General features: G+C 37.8%; 1 long non-coding RNA gene across 1 annotated transcript in view; it reads right to left on the reverse strand.

The window, feature by feature from the left end:
- Positions 1-4144: 4144 nt before the first annotated feature.
- Positions 4145-23626, reverse strand: part of LOC134140456 (uncharacterized) — a 33799-nt gene continuing 14317 nt past the window's right edge. Inside the window, exon 3 of the long non-coding RNA XR_009958403.1 lies at positions 4145-4227. This is a non-coding gene — a long non-coding RNA (uncharacterized LOC134140456). The remainder of the gene's footprint in view (positions 4228-23626) is intronic.

Genomic DNA, 23626 nt, shown 5'->3' on the forward strand with positions numbered 1-23626 from the left:
AAGAGGCAGGAGGATGATTAGTGGCATTTTCAAAAATACCGAGGCAGCCTGAGTACCTAATAGGTTACAACCTGAGTAGGCACCGCTGACATCATGGCAGTTGCTTTTCAGCACTTAAATATCTTTGAAAATCTCTTCCTTCTGCTTTATGCAGGTAATGGTAGAGTTACACAGGTAAAATAGACGCAAGCCCATCTTACATTAGGGGTTTGATCTGCAACAAAAGTGTGCTTGAGTTTTGTTGGATCAAAAAACTAAAACTCTTAAAAGCAATTCTTAAGTCCCCCTTTTAGTTCTCTAAACGTCTGAATTCTCCCTTTTTAAAAGGGCACAGGGCTTTTTTTTCTTCCTTTTTTCTCGTAAAAAGACAAATTGATTTTGGGGCACATTTAATGTGTTTTAAAGAGTTTTTATAATGTAGCTTTGCCAGATGTAAACTTTGCCAGTCTCAAACTATACACAGCTTTCTATGAATGGTGCACCTTTTCAGGCAATATGAGCTTAGCATTTAATAGTCAATGACAGGTTTTATATAAACACAGAATATGAATGATTTTCAGGGACTCAAAGCACCAAAACCTAACCAACTCTCTCCATAACATCATCTCCAGTGAGGGCTCCTTTTTCATAACTTTTTGCTTTATATTTTCCATAACACTTAAATGAGTCAGAAAAGGCCTGTAATTAAGGCGCTTGACTGAATGAAAAGCCTTAATAACAAAAACTGAACATTTTCCTTGTCCAAAGACACACGGGTGATAGCTTGGGTCAGATTATATGCCCTCGGTTTATGTGGGGCTTTATGAGAGGAAGCCCAGTGGCTGCAGAGGCATTATGGGATTGCAGGATTAAAGAATATTTGTCATTGCCAGGTGTAGGCTCTGTATCAGTAGGAGATGCAGATATGCACCACCATTTCTGCCTCTTCCCATTTGCCCATCTTCATGCCCCATCCACACAAGGGAAACCCAAACACAAGACACACAGGAACCCTGAAACCACACGTAGTGACACACAAAACTTGCAGTCATACAAAACAACCTAAACACCGACATTGTTTGCTGGATGCTAAGAAAGAATCACGGATCACTTTGCAGCGGTCTGCCCAGCTGACAGCCGGGAACCGAACGCAGGGTTGGTGGGTTTGCAGTCTTGTCCGTGTGCTTCAGGCATTGAGGGCTCTTGTGCCCCCAAGACTCGGGGGAACTGACTTCATTTCCCACCTCTGTCTTGGGCTTCCCAAGTCGCTCGACCCAGGCAGCCAACTTGACTGGGACCCACCTCATCCTTCATTGTCTGAACTAAACTAGTTCCTCAGCTCATTCTGGGCAGCGGAGCCGGAGATTCCTCCCCTTTATGCGCATTGTTCTTTAAAGAAACAAAAATCTTTTAACCTTTAAGGTTTTTGTTGCACATCGTAAAAAGGAAAATGATCATTTGTTTCTTTCCTTCTGCAGTCCTAACTCTAAAGGAGGTATGACGAGGTGCTGGACAGATTTTTTCAAACCTAGCAGCAGATAGGTTGGCCTCTCAATCCAGAGCGTCGTTCTTAAACGCGTTCGAGTTTTGAGGGGAAGTACCAACTTCAGCTTGACACTTCAGTCTGAAAATGATGGCCGTACGCCGGTGTTTGTCTACAAGAGTCCATGGGCCTTTGGGTAATACAAACAGTGATGTGGGTAGACTTTCTAATGCTTGTACTGTCTTTCCATTTTCATTGTCTATTTGTCTTATTCCCTTTTTCCCTATCTTCCATGGTCATCACGATAAATTTGGGTTCATAAGATTAATAAACTTAACCTCCATCCAAAAAAAATCAAGCCAACCCACAAACTTTTCAATGAATGGGGCTATTCGCAGGCTTAAGTTTAAGCAGATACTGCATACTGACTATAGGAAACAACTTCCGTTTCCCTAGCTCAGTCTGTATTTGAATGGCTTTTCCATTAAAAAAAAATTATATATTTTTTTAAAACAGCAAACCAGTAAACTATCCTCCTTCTTGAGTCTTCTCTTTGGCTTTCATATTTTTTTTTCAAATAATTTCCCCTCAAAAAGCCCTGTTTTCTTTTGGTGGTCAACAGATGACAAGCTTAAAACAAATTGGCTAAAATCTGGCCAAACTGGAAAATGTCAAAATGACGCACAGCAGAGTAATATGATTGCAGTCTTCGCTACTGGTTCCATAATGAGCTGAACAAGTTCCATCATCATGTCCTGTACATTCAGCTTAATTGGCTGGGTTTCGCTGAGAAAAGGCAGCAGTATTGCTTTACTACACTGTATAAATGTGTTTATAGCTTGGCACTAGTACACTTGCCCTCACTTTTTTCCAGTGTAGATTTCAAATAAGCCCTTTGCTCAAATGAGTCTATTAACTTTAAAGTGCCTAAAGCTAAAACACTGTATTATGGGAGGCAAGCTTTAGGGGTTACAGCCCAAGACAGCTGAGAAGGGCTACTGGAGTCTTCTTTTAGTCCTATTTGTGATTGATTTTTAAGTGATGGAAAAAGTAATTAAATAAGTAAATGCAAACCTGGAAGCATACATTGCTTTGGACCAGGTTGTTTTTCACTTTTGCTGGTGCTCAGACCCACCTAACTCCATGGAATTAGTCAAATAGCTCTTAATTTAATAAATAAAAAAAGAGATCAGAATAGAACTCACTTATTCCTTTTTAAAATGAATTTAATTTTGAATAGTCACATTTGCCCTCTTTTTGTGTGCTGTGCTGGGGTATATTAAATTGGGAAGAAGAACATCTAGCTGTGATCCTTCCAGCAGAGTATTTCATGCATCTGCTTTGGTGTCTGGTGTTTTAAATAGTTAAAAAAAAGAGTTTTCACTCTCCCAGCCTGGGGGATTGCACAGAACTCTTTTCAGAGTTCATCAGTACCTTGTGAGCTGCTGGAGGGGCTGTGCCCCTACACTGCTCATGCTACTGTCACGTATAATGGCAATTATGATCCCTACAGGTTTACTTAATCAAGCAGAAAGTTTTAGCGGACCCCTAAGTACAATCCATAATTACCTATACCTGTTCAAGACTAGGTCTCTCCAACAAAGTAATAAAAAATTTTCTAGTTGCTAATAGTTTGATTTTATCTGGAATAATAATAATAAAAAAAAAAGACCTCCCTTAATACCCAAGGAGGAAAGAAATGATTTACAGAGATTAGAATTAAATTAAGAGATGATGAATGTCAGAGGTGAAAATGCCATAGTAACATCTACTGAACTGTGGAACAACCTCCCAAGATAAGTGAGGGATGGAACCACAGGGTTTGAAGAGTTACAACTGCATTAGGCAAAGCCTTGGGAAAGAAATGGCTGAGGAGGCAGCGTGGACTAGCTGTAACAGTGCAACGATAGTGCATGGCAATTGAAAGCCGTGATGCAGGCTTTTGCTCAGACATTTACAATGTAGAAAGTTAATTGGATATTGGAAGGCACAGTAAACATGCAATTGTTCTGCATAAAATTCTGTGCATATTTCCCAGGTAGTGTGCTCTGCATAGTTTGAAATTCTAGCCCTGATTAAGCTAATAGGAGTTTTGCAGTTTAAACTAACATAAAGGCATCAGAGGATACCAGTGAATCTGGCTGATGTTTTTCTGTCTCATCCTAAGCAAATAATACCTTAAAGTTTCTTCAGGCTTCAGTGCACATACATACCTTTTCACCACAATCCTGTGAGTTAGGAGGTCATTATTACATCCCCTTTTGCTTTGACCATTATCCATAGTATTCAACTCTTATATGTACAGCTAGGAAATGAAACACAAAAGAAAAGCATTTCTCTAACTTGCCGGAGAAAGAAAAGAATATAACTAGTCTTGTTATAAAATAAGAACTAGACACATTTCTGTGATATATTTTGTATTTTTCCCAAAGAGTTTGTTCAGTTTCTGGTGGATAATGAGGAAGTATCTTCAGATCTGTAGCTGTCTGGGGATACCCTTTTCCAGAAGAGACTTTGAGCATGACACTATCACAAGTTATAGACTGATCTAAGAATGCACTGCTGCTCTGTGAATTGAGCACCACTCCCTCTCTACTCTGTCATACATTATAAAAAGATGCTTGCTGATTGTTTTTGTGCCAGTGAATTGTTATGAGATGACTGAAAAAAACTTACCTGTGTACCAAGGTCAGGATGTGATGTCCCATTCTCTGTGGAGATTAGCTCATGTTGTCTTGTTTCCGGATGACAGCCCTCCAAAAGAGCTGCAGACATTATGAAGGGATGTAGCTTTTAATTATAAATTATAATGTGCTGGCAATACATTCTAACACAAATTAAACTTGAAGATCTTTTCAGAGCACATAAATTTAGGAAACAGTATTTTAACTGCAGTATTTCTTGGTCTCATTAGAATTAGAAAATACTGGATTGTATAGAATGTGGTTCAAATTGAAGCTGTTGTCATGAGTGAAAATTCACTGAATCTGCTTGGTAAAACATCCACATGCCTTCATTTCTGATACCTCACTCCAAGTACAGGTAGCTTTTACTATCCAAAACAAATGCACAGAGGAGACACAGTGGCATCCCTGACCTTTTTTGTTGTTCAGTGGAAATTTTTGTGCCTGCATAAAAGAAGCAATGACAGCAGAACAGGTAAGAATGAGGAAATGGTCAAACCAGACTCAAGACTGGAAAGAGGAGCTGTGTGACACAGACACAGGAAGAGTTAGTGGACTGAGTCCTGAGTGGAGGAGACCTGGGGCTCTGAGAAAGAAACCAGCTCCTGTGGTTTGAGTCCTCCGGGGACTGGGCAACATGACTTAGAACACTTTTTGTAAGTAAGCAGGATTGCTTCAAGCATGCTTGGTAATAATACCATTTTTTCTTCTTAACACAAAATATGTGGTGACCCCTGTATTCTGTACAACCCCTTAGATCAGGGTACTCACCAATAACTGGCTCTTGCTTTATGGCCTCAGCCATTAGGCACTTTTGCTAGACCCTTTTGTCTTGAAGTCTGTTACAGAAAAAAAGTGCCTATCTGCCTTCACTAGATAGGCTCAAGGGCTCAAAAGAGAGACATGGAAAAAGTACTGGCCATAGGTGCCGTCCTGGCTCTTGTGTAGATGTTGGCTTTCCCATACCTTCAGGTTAGACTACTGCCACTTCATAGCACACCTCGTATCTCTGGAATGCGACTGATGCAATGAGCTAAAGCCCCACTTTATATCTTGGAAGGTTCATCAGATATGATTTTTGTTTTTCCTTGGCTAGCCACATTTGATGTTTGCATGTTGATACTGCTCCAGTCTTTTCTGTAGTGGTTCAGAATGCACGTTTGATTAGCCAGCAGTGAGAGGCTAAGGAGGCTGGGAGACCAGCGCTCTCAGTAGAGCTCTGCAACTGACTGTGTGATCTGAGGTAAGTGGTTCTCTCAGCCCCACATTGTTTAATAGTTGTAGAAATAAATAAAATGCATCCCAGGAGGCTATTACAAAATTTGCCTGTTACATTTAAAAGGGCTTAAGACTCTCAGCTGCAAGGATGTTGTGCTTCCTGCAGTGTATCCATGTCCCCTCTCTCTTTCTGTAGTGTAGCTAATACCTTGATATTAAAGAGTTTTAATGTAAAGAAATATTTCTTGTTTTTTTTTTTTTTTTTTAACTCCAGAAGTCAAGAGAACAGTATAATAATTTTACAGGTTGGCATGAAGAAGTCAATCGGTGAAAGGTTTTAACACATTATCCCTTGCTCCAGAGAGAAAAAAAATGTTGTCTGCTGCAATTCGCAAACTCTATTAACTAAAAAGGATAGATGGATCTTAGAGATACAGCAGCCATGTGTAATCAGAAGAAAAATGTGTCCTGCTTAGTCACATTGTCTTGCGAGAACAGAAATGCTAGAATGCTGCGACCTTCATGGAGTTTGGGCCCACTGACAGCACACAGTTTCCTTGTATTTCTTCATTTGTGAAAAATCAAGGCAACACTTCAACAAAACAGGCAGTCAAATCATAAAATATCCCTGCTTTGCATAAATTTACCACCAGGTATCTGATCCAATTAAAATGTACACATTCTGCCTGGGACACAACATGAATAGTTGTGATGGAAGTTGAATCATTCATTTGCTCTTTGTATTTTCTGCCTGCTTTTTGATTTTGTTTTTTGCTCTTTTCTTCCTTTGCAATTGTCAAGGAAGCATCTGTGTGTTTTATTAAACAAATGTTACACACTAAAAACCTATTGCTGTCTGCTAGAAAGGAAGATGGCATCTTACTTTAAAACAATTGTAATTGTTACTACTGTCTTGTTGCAAGTTAGGCCCTTAAAAATGATAGCGACTTATTTAATAGCAACTGATGCTAAGGAAAAGCATTATAACTAAAGCAGAAAAAATAACTGTTGCATTATCTTTGGGAAATACAATGGTTATTTCAAACACCATAATACAATATTGTGCTCTCAGATGTGTTACTATCCCTTCAAGCAGAAAGCATCTGAGCGATAGAATAACAGTATTTTTCTGTGATTTGTCTGCCTGTCTGGGTGTTGCAATTAGTGAATGTTCAGTTTGGCCAAATGCTGTGAGGTACTGAGATGGTGTCTGTCTGACAAAAGTGAAAAAAGTTGTGGTCATAATTCATATTTCATTTTAAGCATGGGCCTTGTGACAGTGATAACTCAGACTCTAATTTGTTATTGCCTCTAACTGCTTGTCTACAGAAAAATAGTTGCAATAGTTACTTTGCACTACCTCCCCGTGTTGGCACTGTTACTCTGCGCATGTTCTTTTCCACAGTGTCTTTATTTTATTTTAAGCTACACTGGACACAGCCTGCTGTTGTGCCACCTAAGAAAGTTCCAGGTGTTGGTTAGGCACAACCATTGAAGTTTCACTTCACTTTTCTCGTACGTAAAATAAATTCCCTGGGTAGGGAAGCCCTAGACCTACTGAGTGGTAAGCGTAGATCTGTGCAGTGCCATGCAGATGCAGCCTGGAGGCTGTCAGGGCAATGAGTTCAACCTGCTCGTCATGGTAGCACAACTGAACTGCTTTTAGTAACAGAACTAGTGCAAATATTGTAATACCATCCTGGAAAATGCCTTGGAAACCTTGCTTTAGGTTTGTATACTATCAAAGCCTCTCTCTCAACAGAACTACAGCCACTGTATTTCACAGTTACGTGATACATATTCAACATGCGTCAGGCTATTGAATATAATTTTCCTCTCACACTTTACGGAAAACATATAAGTGTGTTTGTGTATCATAAATTAAGGATTCTATAAATGCTAGCTAATACAGTATATAAAAAATGTTGGAAGTAGTGCAAAGTTTTTATCCTTGCTGTTCATTCATGTGGGTTGGGACAAAAATTCAGATGAGGTGAAGCCCTGATCACAGTAGGGGTTTACTTTTGATTAGAAAACTAGTAGCATATCTTGTACTCAGAGAAGTAAAGATGTCTGAGAGAAGAGGAAGAGGAGTTCTAGCCATATTTACCTACCTTGTTAATGTAATTTAGTTAGTCCTGTTCCTAATGGTCCTGTTACTGTAAGTATCCCTTTAGAAGTCTAATGAACTATTTATTTGTGGTCAGATTTTCCTTGAAAAAAGTTCTGCCTTTGAATGATAGGATTTTTCTCAATGATTACATCTTTGGAATTCCAAAATACTAAGTGAAATGCTCACATTGCCATCTTCTCTCAATCTTTAACAAATAAACTGAAGATTAGTATTCATTATTTGCACTGCGATAGTACCAAATAATTCCATTCCTAAGCTAGGAAATGTTGCATGAGGCCCAACCACCTCTGCCAGAGAACAGAGGAATGCAGTGAGATTTTAACTATTCAGGTTGATATAACAAAGTTTTATCTATATAAAAAATCTCTGGAGACTCACTGCTGTATTTTGGTACCTTCCAAACAAAGTTCTGAGCAACTGCAACATCGTGGTGGCAATTTGGGAAATATGGTACTGAAAATTGGAAGTTTTGTCATGCCATGTAGTATTTGACATAGCGGATGGTACAGTATTTATTGCCAATTGAAGCATGTCATCCTCAGGAATACAGGCTCCATATTAAAAATCTCATTCCCTACATTGCACTCTTAGAATCATTTTTCTTTGTAACAGCTAATGTTTCAGCCTGCAAAGAGCATTTGTACTTTTATGACTTTGAGATGATCTGTGGAAAATGCGCACACATATTGAAACTTTCTCCTGGGTAAAATTCTTCAGAAGTCTTTTCTTGGGGAAGGATCTGGGAACACTCTGGTCAGACACATTCACAGACATTTTGAATACTCTAGCCTTTCAGTGGAAGAATCTCTCCAATTTTGACTTTGAAGCTATAGTTGGAGACTACAAAATTGGTCTTTGAATTGCAGATCTCAACTTTAGAAAATATACCTCTAATTGTTAAAGTGGGGAGGGTTTAACACATGTTCCTTTAAACAGACTTATAACTTAAAAAACCCACACAGAAACTCTAACTTAAAAATACACATTAAATTTGTCTTCTCAAGTATTTATTCATTCTTCTAGTATTTTTTTTCAAATTACTGATTTGAAAAAGGCAAACTCAGTATTCTCTGACCTCCAAAAATATCAAAATATACTCTACTGCAGAAGAAAAGAATCTGACTAATTTTAAAAAGAGAAATACAGGAAGAATCATATTTATCTGTCTTGTCTTGTCAGTCCTATAAAAGGAGCAGTGACTGGTGATGCTGGTTCTTTCTTCCCAGAAGGGAGTTCCTCAATGTGAGCTGAATACAACAGCCTTGTGGGGTAATTTGGATAATCGTTAAATAGCAAATTGGCACAGTGCTGCTTAGTGAGTTTTCAGTGTTAAATGATTTGGCCAAGCCAAACTTCAAGAGTCTGAAAGCCAAGTTTCTAGGATCTAACTGGCAAGAAAAGAGGCCAATACATCCATCATTTATAGAAAGTGGCTGTGAAGAATTTGTCCTTGCCCTCCCACTGGTGAGAAATTGCAATATACACACTATATAGCAGTTGATGGTGTTGTATCACATAGACTGTAACTGAAACTACTGGAGGAGCTTGTATTTATTAAGACTGATCTACCATTAATAGAATATCAGTATGACTGAGTGTAATGGCTTAAATCTGTGACAGCCTCAGTTTTGCTAGCAGTGGATTTTCATCCTTTTTCAGCAGGGGATTTGGAACATTGGCAGAGTGCACAATATTTAACGTGTCACAGATTGTGCCTCTTGATTTGCTGTGCATACATGCACAGGCTGATGAACCATGGTTGGGAAAAGCTTTACTTTTCCACCTTTCTCAAGAAATTGGTGAAACAGCAATTCCTCCTGTTACACTTGGTGTGTAAAGGACTTTGCAGAGTTCCAGTAAAGACACTTCATCACCTTTTCTGTAACACCTCATAGCCCCTTGTTAGTTCTTCTCTTTTTATGGTCTTGTAGGTAAAAAGGCTCATCTTGCTTACATCTCCCTAAGGCTACTAGCAAAAATATATTGAACTGTATATGAAAATGCTTGAATATAAAAACAGATGCATATGTTCACCTTGGGGATAAATGCATTGTGGTACAGGGTTATACTCTGCTCCAGTTCTATTAATGGCAATACAAAGCAATCCCAACAAATCCAGTAGAGTAGTTCTGAATTTACACCAGACTAAGGGACTTCAATGGATGGATTACCATCAAGCCTCTCTCAGTCACATTTTTACTTAGTCCATGTCAATCGGGACTTGTTGACAATTTCCTGGATTTCATTTTGGAAGACAAGTTTCATGTTTGACCCTGTATCTTTGTCATATGAACATCTGCTTTGCCCACACACTATATACTGATTCAGTTTCCTTTTATTTAAATTACATATGATGTAAGCTATAATAGCAATGCCTGCTCTTTTTTTCCCTGCTTCACTTTTGGCTTCGAGCAGTATCAAAATGGTCTTGATTTTAGTTTCTGCATTCACTTCATTGCTTTTGTAACATTGCCTCAGCAAATATGGATGACTGCTCATGGGTGAACTTTCTTTCACCCTCTGCTGTTCCAGTCTGAGTTTTTAAAATTCCTTTAGGCTGAATAAATGCAGAAGCTATTATTGACAATTTTCAAATAGCTCAAAGGTTTTGGTATGTAAACACTCAGAAAGCCTGAGTATTATCTGAACCTAATCCAAATGCTCTGAAAACTTCTGATGGCCTTACATGTTCTTATGTTTCCTTGCCTTCACTAGGAGGACAAGACAGCTCCTGATAGTGGCAAGAGCATTACTCACAGGAGGCTACTATGTACTTACTCCAGCCACTGGTAGAAGACATCCCAGAGCTAGGATCCATTTAATAACTAAATGATCTAGTTGTAATAACAAAGGCCACACGTGGCCTACATATGGGTGCTTGCAGCACCCAGCTGAAGCAGTGGGTGTCCCTCAATTATTTTGATTGGAAAACTTTTATGTTCTAATGAGTCATTAAAAATTTGATCATCTCTAATTCTGCACAAAATCACATGATGATTAAAAGCAAGAAAAACAGAGCTATTACAAAAAAAAAAAAAAAAAAAGAAAGAAAACAACTGGTGAGCGAGTTGCTCTGGAAGGCATTAGCAGTGACAGACACTGGAGTCTGAAAACCAAGAGCTAAGAAAGACAACGGATAGGAATGAAGGGCTACCCTGACAAGGAGCAACCTGGCATATTTTAACTCTGCTGTGATTTGGTTTTCTTTTCCATCGCATTTGAGACAAAAAAGAAAAAAAGCCAAGTCATTTCAGTATAAGCATGTAAAACAACTGGCATCCTTCCTGAAACCTTGTAAAATGAGTTGCAACTCCACACAATTAAATTGGCTGGGTTATAGTATCCTGAAAAATTAGACATTTATAATGGGAATGTTGACAAGCCCTTTACCATAGCAACTTAGTAGTGCCTATTTGGAGAATGAAGCAAAACTCCTGGGAAATAAAGAGCATTTTAGTAATATGAATTTTTCAGGTTATGTAGAAATAAACTGGAAGCCCACAGAACAATGGCAAAAAGCAAAAACAAAAACAAACAAAAAAAAAAAGGTAACAAGATTGACTGCTACTTGTACAAATGGACCTGAAAAGAAACGAAGAGAATGGAATGAGATAGGAAAGGAAAGTTTCTGAGTAGCTGCAGTTCAGGAAAACTTCACTCTCCTCTCTTCTTTAATTTTTGCAATCTGGTGATAGAGACAAAACTAACTCCACTTTTTGTTAATCCTTTCTCTTTTTTTTAGAAGACATTAATTATGACTTTAGATTCACAACTTACTGATGCAGAATCTTAGAACAGCATTTGTATATTCAAATGTGTTATTTTCACTAGTCTGTGGCTACATTCTGTGTCAAACCAAGCTTTTTCATCTTTATTTTCTAACAGTGCTATGCATAGTATAGTCTATTCATTACACAGACCATTTCCAATTCCAATTACTGTAAATTAAATTCAAACAATTTTAATGAAATCAGTAGAGAACATCTAGATTTAAAATGATCTGAGTTAAGAATATGGCCTTATACTGTAATCTGGCTCCTCAAATTCACTAATGACTGAATGAAATTTAGAAAACCATTTGTTCCAGCTCACTGTACTAATTCCCAGCTGAACTCCATACTACTTTCTATTGATATGGAGAATTAATGATGGTCAATGAAAATCTTGACCCTAAGATACCCAAGAGAGTTACCACTCTCATATGTAACTTTCATACTTATTTTGCTAAATACTTCCAATTGTTCTTCATCGCTGTTATTTTTTGTTTCAGGAAGCAAATTTAGTGCAAATATTTTGGGGGGGGAACTGAAAATTTTGAAGTTGATTTATTAATTGCTGAATTCTAGTGAGCAATAAGGCAATCTTTTAATAATTTTTGTTAGTAAATTTAAGATGGTAGTTGGCCGTAAAAAGGCATTTATGGATAAGACAAAAGTCAAACTTAAGACTTGAAACATCATAAACCACAACAACGAGAACTGAAGTCATAAAGTCTCTTCTTTCCCTCCTTGAAGGGCATCATCCACTTCTGATTTATTTTAAAGTGCTTGATAGTGTATGGATGAAGGGAATGTATTATTTTAACAATTAAGCTCAGACAAAAGTCTGCTAAACATTGTGGACTTCTTCTAATCAAAGGTGCAAGCCTGAGAAATTAAAATGTGTGAAGCAGATATCATCACTATATTAAATCACTTTTCTTGCTTTTTATAAAACAGTATTGCTTAATGCCAATTTATTTTCTAATGCACCCTAGCATCCCTAATTAGTTTTTGCTTAACCCAGGTGGTGGGATTGTTCAGTTTTAAAATAATTTCTGCAGCAAAATGAGGAAATTGTATATTCCGAATGTTAGCTGCATTAATATTCTTGCCGTTGCTTCTGGTTTGAGTTGCCTGATGCAATGAGTTTTCTAGTTAATGAACTACTGTGAGAAAAAATCATGTGATAAAGGTGTAACCAGTAATGAATCAGTAAATAGCTGTTCCTCTGAAGATCAGCTCATTAAGAAGCAGACATCTGAATGAAATAAAGATTCCCAGGGAGTCTGTGGCACCAGACATACCAGAAGGAGAGGCATGAAACCCTGTTAAATGCCATGACCAAGCAAACGGAATTTTTACCTAGGCAGGATTTGTGGTTAATATTCTGCTCTTGTGCTTTGCCCATTGAAGCCCCAGTGTGCTTTTGTTTATGATCTGGTTCTTGTTCAGCACATTTACATGCAACTAACTGTTCAAGTGGCTCAGTCACCTCTAGTACAAAATGGAGCTCAGCTGAAATGCTAAAGGCTACAAAGGCTACAGCTTTGTTTTCAACATGAAAAAGCCCAAACAAAAATATCTATTAGAACTCTTTTTTTTTTTTTTTTTTTTTTTTTTTACTTTAACAAAAGCCTTAATGCTAGCTTCCTTATTCAATAAAATAGTGTTGTATGGATATATTACAGTTGGTTAAGACTACAAGATTTTTTAGGTTTTAGCTAATCATTTTTACTTTTAACTGAGTTTGTTACTTGTAGGTATCTGAATGCCTTGGCATTTGTTTAACTTTGCAGTTTACAGCTTAATTAAATAGTTGACGTGCCAATCTCTAATCATGGTACTACATAAATAAATAATTCAATAAATAACCCAACACCCCTATCAAATTTCATGGAAAAGAAGAGAGGCTCTCTTAAAACATACGGCAAGCAATCTTTTCTGCAAAACAGCAAACTAAAACACAGTACTACCACGTGTTAAGAGATGCTGGCCTTTCACACAACCCATTTAATACACCCTCTCCACAAGCAGCACGTATGCAGCTTGAACAACTGCTAGGTTTTAACTGCGTACCAGGGTTTTAACACATAATGAGACTACAACAGATTGAAGGGAAAGGCAGAAAGGCAGAAAAGGAGATGAATTAGAACTGCAACTTCCTGAGCAATTTTTTTAATGGCTAACTCGTAAGTTGGGTTTGCGAAATGTGATGAATGACAAAATAATTGAGTGCTGCACTCAAACGTCTTTCTGCCAACATACATGTAAATAGAAATGGGTGTCAGAATTGAGTTCAGTTGAACTAAGCACCCTTTCTAGCAGGAGTGGGGAATGAGGCTGTAGGTTCAGTTGCTGTAAAGTTGCCAAGTGGTTTTCCTTTCTCATTTAATGGCTCCATTACCCAATCAGCCTGTTGTGATATTTGCATGTTTCTGCATCCAGAACAAAAAAAGCTGTGTAAGTCACTATATATTGCTGTTGGTGCACTTAGCAGACATTGCCCAACAAGTGAACAAAGACTTTAAATTCCAACACCAATGCTTTTATCCTGACCAAATCCTCTACTTTGCTCATGTTATATATGATAGTCTTGGCTTCCTGCAAACAGGCCTGAAGGAGGTACGAGGGGGAATCCACAGGAGATAGACTGGGAGTGCATTGGGACAGTGATCTGTTTGTTCATATTTTGCTAATGCATATGTGAAAAGGTCAGACCCAAATAAAACTGCCAAGATACGATATTCCTCTGAGAGGAAGAAAATGGTTTATGTATCTCAGCTTTGCCAAAAAACTATGGAAACCAGCGCTTCATTTTGTGAATAAAGATGTAGGCACAAATACTGCTCAACCAGGGTGAAGACCACCCTGGGGCAGGAGTGTTTAGGAGTTAAAGTGGTGAAAGGTTGGGGGTTTGTTTTGTTTTGCAAAACATTTGGGTGTGTATAACAGGCCTGTCTAAACAGAATTGGTGTGTCTGATGGCTGATCCAATATTCCAAGGAGGTCCTCTATTCAGGACTTGTTTTCCTTCCACACTTTTACCCTACTTTGTGTATTGTGCTAGATTATACTGGTTTCATAAGTGGCAGTCACAGTTACTGTCCATCTGGATATGTTTTGAGGCTCTACAAAGTTTTAACAACTGTGAAGGGGGGAAAATACTGAAGTATGCAGCCAGTCTGAAGTGGTTATCTAGAGATTTAACCTACTGTCGCCAGGAATGCACAATGCACACTTCATATTTAGTGTAAAACTTACTTGGATCTGTAGTCATAGTAATACACCAAAAATTATTCTCTTATGACAGCTGACTTCAGCAAGTTTTGTCCTCTTTATGCCTGTAAGTTCTTAATAAATGAAACCTGTTATGATTATAATATTAAAATCATGCTAATAAATCTCTACACAGCTAATCTTGATGCAGGGCCTGTATAATTGAATCAGATACTTGCATTTGTCCTATTGCTTATTTTTTAGTAACTGAATTTTATGCTTTTCAACGTCATTTAGTAAGATTTGGCTTTTTATAATTTATTCAGTATGCTATTCGTTATGGAATGCCTGTCAGTACTGAAATGTTCATACAGGCTTGTTACAGTTTTTCAAGTTTAAAAAGTTCTCTTTTCTAATTTGGATTTTTTTGGAGCTTAGTAACATTAGAAAAAACATACAACAATATATAGGATGAGTTTAAACTTCACATATGTTCATGACACAGGACAGTTGTTACCATTGAAATAAATGCGATATATGCAGTCAGACAAGACATACCAATAAATATTTGGAAAAAAATAAGATGACTTAAACTGGCATATAGTCAGTATTCAGGTATTCACTCCCTGGTGACTAATTCTATATTTCAACATAATTTCAGTTGCTTCTGGTATTTCCAGTAAATATTACCATCAGTTCTCAAACATTATTGATTGAGGAGTAAGATCCCAAATTCCACAGAATGAAATTCCCTGATAGATTCACTAGCGCATTACAATAAATGGCAGGATAAATATATAATGTTCCTATTTTGGAACAAGTGTGCTCACAGAAAAAAATTTAGTAAATCCACATACCATATTAATAGCCTATAAATCTAGATACACCAGATTTCCCCTTTAGAAAAGAAAAAAAATGTTCCTCACAGAACTAACTTACCCTATCAATCTTCATTATCTCTTATCTCTCTGATGATAGATTATCTGATTTCAAACATCTGGCTAGGCAAGACCATTGTTCTGCAAGTAAACTACTCAGATGCACAACTTGACGCTTTAGAGTAGGCCTTTTGAAGTCAGTGAGATGTAGACTGATCATCTTTAAGTTTCAAAATAGGACGTATTAGGGTCAAAGGGACAAATCAGGGCTTTAGGAGTACATCTTTGTAAACCATCACCTTCATATGACAAGCTACTTAATCATTTTCTTCTAGAGAACCCAGATTGTCTTTGTACTACCCAAGAAATAAAACAAGTGTATTTCATATGCCATGCCCATCTTCATGTAGAGTTAGGCCATTGCCTGTGAGCACAGATGAACACATGATATTTTCTAGCACTTCATATTCACAGCTGTTGTCCTTGGAACTGTTACAATCTCTGGCACAGTTAGAGATTAGTTCAGCTTTGCTCCACACCAGAGCAGCCAATAGATAGCTTTAACTGCTGCCAGCTGCAGGATGTGCTGGCAAAGCGTGAAATACAGACTTTCTGTGGATGGTGGGTAACCTAAGGAAGTCCAGAATTTTATCTAATTCTAAACCTGTTATGTTAGGGATGATGCAGATGAATGGTGTGCAGTCACCTATGCCAGGTCTGTGCCGTGCTGGGAGTCTCTAGTATGAGAGGAGATGCGTCAGTACGGCATGTCCAACTGGATCTTGAGGCTGGATCTCTATCCACTTTATGCTCACAGAGTGGTTCAAAAGGACACAGCACAAGCTAAGAACTGGTCTCCAAAGTGTGAGTATATTGCCCCATAACTCCAGTCTTCAGTCAGTTCCAAATCTCTCTGTCTCCCAGGCCTACTTTCATTTGGGCGTTTTTTTGTCCCTGATGTGTTGATGACTACACAGGAAAAGAGAGGCCAAATTACACAAAACTGTCCAGTTCTGATATATATGGCAGTTAGTTATCCTCATCCCCCTGAGCAAAGTAATACTTGTGCTGAGAATAGTGTCAGGGCTCTTTGCATAGCAGCCAAAACTATGCCTGCAATTGCAAGAGTGATTTAAGTCTGTCTTGTTCATACACAGCTTTTTGATATTTTTTTCCTTTGTTTATCCCAGATAGGCCAGTAAAATATTCTCTTTGCCATTTGTACAAGAAGGTTAAACCATGTTGGGATGGAAAGAACCTCTCCTGCTGGGGAACAAAAAGAAAAAAGCTACTCCAAAACTATTATAAGGCAGAGATGCTATTAGAACAGTGAAGGATTTTCCTGCAGTTTCTCAGTACCCATCTACATTAAATTTTTATGAGGATAGGGAGGAAAGAGAGGCCTAGGCCAACCAGCAGGTTTAGTGGTTTGGAAAACTGAGTAGTATGGCAAATCTTTATTTTATGCGCATATCATACAGGTATTTATTTTTCTAATGCAATATTATAAATCATTGTCAGGTCATCAGCATTCCCACAGTCTTCCACAGCATTTTTGTGTGTGCCAAAGGTTCCCACCAGAGCTATAGGCTTAGGATGCTATATAAGCTCTTTTAATGGAGCGTGTAGTGCTGACCTATGCTCTGCTGCAACATTCCAGCTCAGAGGAAGAGGTATAAGGAAGGAGGTGGCCTCAAGAATTATGGCTTAAGGATAGCAGGAGACATATATTAAAGACCACCTCTATTGACTAAGGTTCTGTCTTAAATAATCATAGCAAAGAAACCAACACTTTATTTAACAAAAGCTTTTATGAATTCACTTATTTCTGATGATTACATTCTTCTTCTTACATTCTGTTCACTTAATTCTGACTGATTACGTTAATAAGGTAAGTCATCCTGATAATGTGTTGCACATGATATACTGTTGTCAATCTAAGTGCTTCATTGGTCCTGGCAGTTTATTTCTCTAGATTAAGTAAGTATCACTAGCTCCATTTTATTAATTGGGGAACATGATTAAGGTTATTTGTCTAAGACCAAGCTTCAAGTTGTCTGTGAGGATCCCACAGTAAAGCAGGAGACCATTGGGAGACTCACTCTAATCTATGCCAGCCTTCAGAGGACAATCCTCCAGCTGAGTATAACTGGAGTACAGCGTGTGCTGCTTGTGTCTCCTTTGCCCTGTTGATCAAACCAACACCAGTCACCTTTCTCTTCTTTAGGTGAGTGAATACTTTCCTTTTTTTCTTTTCCTAAACCATGTATAGGAATGTTAAACGTTTCCTAAACCATGTTTCAAGAAATGTTAAAAATGAAACAGAATTAAGCTCACTGGTTATTTTGTGAGACCTCTAGGAGCTGGCATTGTTGACCCCACCAGCAAGCTATGTGACTGAAGTCCTCAGACTAGGAAATGACATTGCACATGCAAGGGTTGCACATGGCTGGCTCATTCCCTATCACACTGAGTCACAGTACTTGTGCACCGCCCTACTTGGCTGAAGGTTGTAAGCTTGAAGCTAGTCTTGTGCTAAATGATTTGAAGTAAAACAGACTCTTTATTTTCAGACCATCTCAAGGGCTTTTCAAAACAAGAGGAAATAAAATGACAGTTAATGGATCAGGGAGGGCCTGACCTGACCATAGGGTTAAGTGGTGTGATAATCTCCATACTGAACTTGTCACTGTGTAGCACTAATGTGCTCACTCACAAGAAGTACCTCTTGGAGCCAAACGCACAGACTTTCTGCCTGTGACATTTACAGCGAAGGTTGGGGTTCTGCTGAACAAGGGACCTTCTCCACACCCCCACATCACTTTCCTTTCTGTTCATTAAGGACTACGTTCTTCCAGGTTACATTCAGTTAAAACCTTACTACAGTTCTGTTCTGCTTCTGTACACTATCTTTTTTTTTTTAGTACTCTGATATCTGCCTCCAAAAACAGCCCTTCTGAGAGACAAATATTTAATAGTGAGTGCTGACATTGACATATGCATACCATGGAAGCTCTCTTTCAGAATTTACTTTTGTTCTATCACACTTTCTAAATCTAAACCATTTCTTAGTTAGATTATAGGCTTTCTTCTTTAAGAATCAAAAACATTAATGCATGAGTTCTTTGGCGGGCTTTGTTGTTAGAGAAAGGAATGGTCTGGCTGAAGAATGTTTCTTTTCGGAGAGTGTTGGATGACCATATCAGTCAGATATATATTTTCCTCTTTGGAAGAAAGATAAAACAAGCTAACGAATTGCAGAGCTTCTCTAGGCAATGGCCTCTTTATGCTTGTTCTTAAGACCAGCACTGGCAATCTTATCCACAAACTTCATTAAGGAAAAATGTCTTAATATTCATGAAGATATCTGTAATGTCTCTGAAAGGCTAGCTGAGCTAAATTTAGAATTTCTCTGAAATTAGGAAAAGAAACCCTAAGTTAAGGCAAGAATCTATGAGGACTTTTCCCTGCTATCTTTCTCTGATATCTGATGTCTCACTTTTTCCCTGCTATCTTGGGAGAAACTTGTTTCTGACATGCCCCAATTCAACCCAACCATATACTCTTGTGATACTATTAGGTTGGAGGGGTCCTTTACTTTCCAAGAATAACACCAATTTACTCTCACTGAAATACAACAGTATTTCCATATGTAGAGAAGCAATAACCATCTAATGAAAACACACAATGAATGGAGGTACGAACTCTTATTGTGGTGAAGAGAAAAAATTAAGGAAACTGCACTCAGATCTCATGCAGAGCTTCACTAAGGAAGGTGACAGATTTAATGTCATGAATTCAGGATGACATACGATGTGATGAGGCTAACTGAAAGTTGGTTATATTGTGACACTGCAAAATTCCAAAAGATTAGGATATGGAACAGGTAACAGGATCAACCAAAAGACATACCAGGGTAGGAAACCAACACTTAGTATGTACACAAGGAATAACTTTGATGTGAGCTGGGAAAAGCAGATGAAACTTCTACAGTAAGATAAATGGCCAAGAAAAATGGAAAGGAATTGAAAAACGGGACAAAAATAACTCTTCTAAGAAACAGTTACTAATCTCCTAGACAAGATGAAAAGGATGCTAAGAAATGGTTTTGGAAATAGTGGCAGCCACAATCAATAAATCTACTGTATTTATAACAAAGGAACACAGATATTCTGCTCTGACTTGTCTAAGAGCTGTAAAACTGAGAAGGGAAGAATGGTCAGAAGTTTGAGAGAGAGTTACAAAATAATTCCTCCTTTTAAATTAAAGTGTTCATACAAGTAAAAGACAGGAGTGAGGAGACTGAGAAATATAGGATGCAAGTTGTTTAAAAGGCGAGGATTAAAGATAATATGGTTTTGGTTTGTTTACATTTAGAAAAAAAATCTGAATAACCTGTCATCACAGACAGTTCTTCCAGAAAACTTATTCTTCCTTCCTAAAGGAGTCATGTGTGATTGATCGCTCAAACAAATGGCTGAGTTATGATCCCACAAATAACATGAAATTTCTGTCTCTTAATGTTATCCAGCAAGCTTAGCATTTTCATTTAATTTAAACTGTAGCCCAAGTTGTCAAGGTTCATGCTTTCAGCTTTGGAAATCCTTTGTTTGGTCCATTGAGTTGGCCAAGGGAATCACTATATAAATACACTTCAAGGATTTTGTGTCATGGGAGTTTCATTTCTATTTAGGTCTTGAAAGGTCAACATACCTTCAGTTTGGTTGTCTTCCCTGGACCAGGGATGAACAGAATAGTGCAGAGAAATCATACTCATGCCAAACTACAAGATGGTTAACAATTAAAGTGCTAATGCATCATCATTAGGCTGATACAGCAAAGCCTGAGCGAAAAATAAAGATTTCTTTTGTATTTTATGTCTCTATTTTATGGTGCTGAAAGACTTATGGTGAGCTCACAACTGTAAACTCATTCTTGGTGTTCATTCCTGTAGGTACACTTTCTGACCAATACGTGAGTAACCTTAACCCTGCCCTTCTATCAAAACACCACGAAATCCACCAATATTATCCCACCTGGTGTATCTTTTTCCACCAGGAATATAGAAAAATGTAATATCTTGCTCTTTTTTGTTGAAATCGTTTTGAACATTTTTACATATATATGAGCATGCAAATCTGCTAAATCAAAGACAGTAAGAGATAAAAGAAGATTTCTGTAGCATTATGAATGATATAATCTTGATCTGTTAATAAGGAAACATTTTTAGAAAATCACAGAATAAAACAAAATAAAGCAGTGAATTTGATTTAAAAACTAAAGGTGTTGAGAATAAAATAAACTGGATTATCCTATTCCTAAATCTAAGCATCTTTATATCAGCTATAAAATACTATATATGCCTACCAGGAAAAAAAAAAACATACTCTTAGTAAAACAATAAGGAGTGTAGCACAGAGCAAAATGAAGCATTGGAAATGATTTATACTGTTAAGGATCACTCCCTGTATCTTTACAGAATGAAAATATCCAAATTACCTCAGCTTTAATAATCATATTCCCAGTAACTGCAGACGAGGAACTTTAAAATGTGTGTATAAGACTGGAAATGGTTATAAAAGATCAGAGGCTTTCAAAATTCCCTGTATGCCAGGTCTACGGGGTGTAAGGCCAAGAGTAATACATGAGAGCTGTTCTGACAGTTGAACAATTTTCCTTTGTTTGAGGAGATCCCCATGTAATGAAAACATGTAGCATCATGCCAAAACTAAAAGAAACAGTTAGTGGAAATGACTGAGAGGTACCTACCACTAGGCAGTTTCTCACTGGCAAAGTATAAAAATAAGATGAAGAATTAATTAATTACATTACGAAATCCCAAGAAGCATGGTTTAGATTAAAAGAAGCTCTTTTTAACTGGTCAGCTGGAAGGTTGATGTAGCACTGTTCATGCAGATGTTTGGAAAGTATTTCACAGCCTCTGATTTTGGAGGCTGCTTCTAAAGGCCGTTGCTCTTTCAATGCTCTGTGCTATCTCCAATTTATTTTAAGTACAAAATAATGAAAAAATAATAAAAACTACAGCTTCTGGTTAGATAAGGAGGGATCATTTTAAAGAAAGATGATGAAATATAAAATACGGTCCAAATTTTATAGATTCAAAATCTTTACTAGGTTGATAGGTCCCCTTTTAACTACAAGCATTAAAAAGGAAGTAATAGTCTGTCAAAACTCAGTAGGTTTAATTCAGTCCCTTGGCTCATATTGACTGCATGCGAACACTGCACAGAACAATAAATTGCTATGCTGAGATGTTGGCATTCAGACCTGGTTGTGTGGTTTGTTTTTAAAAATCTGGTTTTGTAGTACCCGCTGGCTAGTACTTCTTAGAAGGACTCTGCACTTCGTTCTCTGCCTACAGAGATAACAACTCTTTCTTCTCCTGGTGTCTCACTCTGTCTTCATTGGCAGTTGCTGATATATTCAGAGCGCCACAGTACTTCCTAAGCATTAAACGCTCCAAGAGATCACTTAAGAACGTAAGTAAAGGAGGAAGAGGTAATGATGTCAGGCATAAGTTTCTGACAATGGCTCCGATGAGTTTATGACAATCATAAGTGGATTTAAGATATTTAAAATCAGGATAGGCCAAGGCAAAACTGAAATTTCAGTCTTAACATAGAGCAAGTCTAGTTTTGCTGCAGTATTGCACCAGGCACGTATCACAGCAACCATTCCCAAAGGTTTTCTTATCACAAAGCAGAAGCAGTTAGAAGAAAATGGCTGTGATCCTGACCCTTCCACAATTCAACTATATTAATTCAATATTGCACAAGTCAATGGAAATGGCTCTGTCCGTGGAGGAGACTCATTCTCCCAGCAATTCTTTAAATACAAATGACTGAAACTGATAGTTGAGGAAAGCATGTCTTGCAGATTTAACGGTTGTGTACTTGTACAATACAGAGGAGAAGGGGCTCAGAGCTCAAGAAATTAAGCTCTGCTGTACCAACCTCACTTCTGAGTAGGATGAGCTTGGGATGGAGCCAGAGGAGTCTGCTTGATTCAGTGGTCTCTGTCAGTGCCAGCAGCCTTGCAAGAAGGAGGCAGGGGAGAGAGTGCAGCAGCACAAAGCACTGTGGAGTCAGAAGCAGTGAGTGATGGGAAAGAAGAAGATGGATGAGGAGGCAGGCTGATGAGGGGAGAAGCAAAGGGGAAGGAGAAGGTTTTGGCAATATGTTTTGGTGTAAAAAAAAAATTGGGAAATCTCAGAGTCTGTGTTTGGACCAGAATCTGGGCCAAGATTTCTGGGTTCTGTTGATTAGTTCTCTAACTTCTTGCTAAATTTTGTCCTCCTAATGATATAGAGCTTGGTGTGCTCTCCAGCTTGAAGGCTGAGGGCTCCTCCTGCTATCACTTTATTCAAAACATTTCTCTTTTTCTAGAGATGTTGTGTGTTTGTGGAAAAACATAGAGATGAAAGATTTAACACAAGAATGAGTTATTATCACAGAAACAAAAACTTATCACTAGAGGGAACTCAAACTGCTGTACACCATAATTGACTCCCCCAAATCTATAAATAGCTATAAAGCCTTTTGATTCATTCTTTTAAAACAGTTTCTTGCTCCAAAAGGAAAATGACTAGATGGAGGGAGATGTAAAGAGATTGGCTGCTTTGCTAATCCACAACTCGCTGTGAATTAAATACTTCCTTCTTCTCATGTCCTCTTATGTAGACATGTTTCTGTTTAGTGTTTTTAGTGTATCTTTTGCTAGATATTTCTCTGAGTTCTTACTTTTTATTAGTAGGTATAGTGCACTTTTACTTACAATCTGGTCCTGAAATGCTACTCTTAGGCTTTGGTTTTGTTTTGTTTGTTTGTTCTTCTCTTGATCAAAAATGAACTCTGCTAGTTGGTGCCAGTTCAGCTTTGAAACAGTGAGAAGCCAGCTCTGATTGCTTATGTTCCCTGTATTATGTTTTCCTGCAGTGAATAGAGACTACTCTCCCTCTCAGAGCCCTTTTCAAGTAATATTTTTTTTCTCTTCAGTAGTAGGTTGAATCTAGCACTAGGTTCTGCAAGGAGAGATACTAAATGTTGCTTTTTTTTTTTTTTCCTGCCACTTTCCGCCTTTCTGACTTTATGCATTTTTGTATATCTTTCTGGATCATTTCTCAAAGGCTCTCTCTCACTGTCTAGAAAAGGTGTTACCTAATGGTAATATTCCAATATTCAGTTTCTCATTTGCTATCCGCATTTTGTTGTTGCAAGGAAGGTTATGAGATGAAGGATGACTGTAATATTGCAA

Source organism: Rhea pennata, chromosome 4 (genome assembly GCF_028389875.1).
Source record: "Rhea pennata isolate bPtePen1 chromosome 4, bPtePen1.pri, whole genome shotgun sequence".
Lineage (NCBI taxonomy): Eukaryota > Metazoa > Chordata > Aves > Rheiformes > Rheidae > Rhea > Rhea pennata.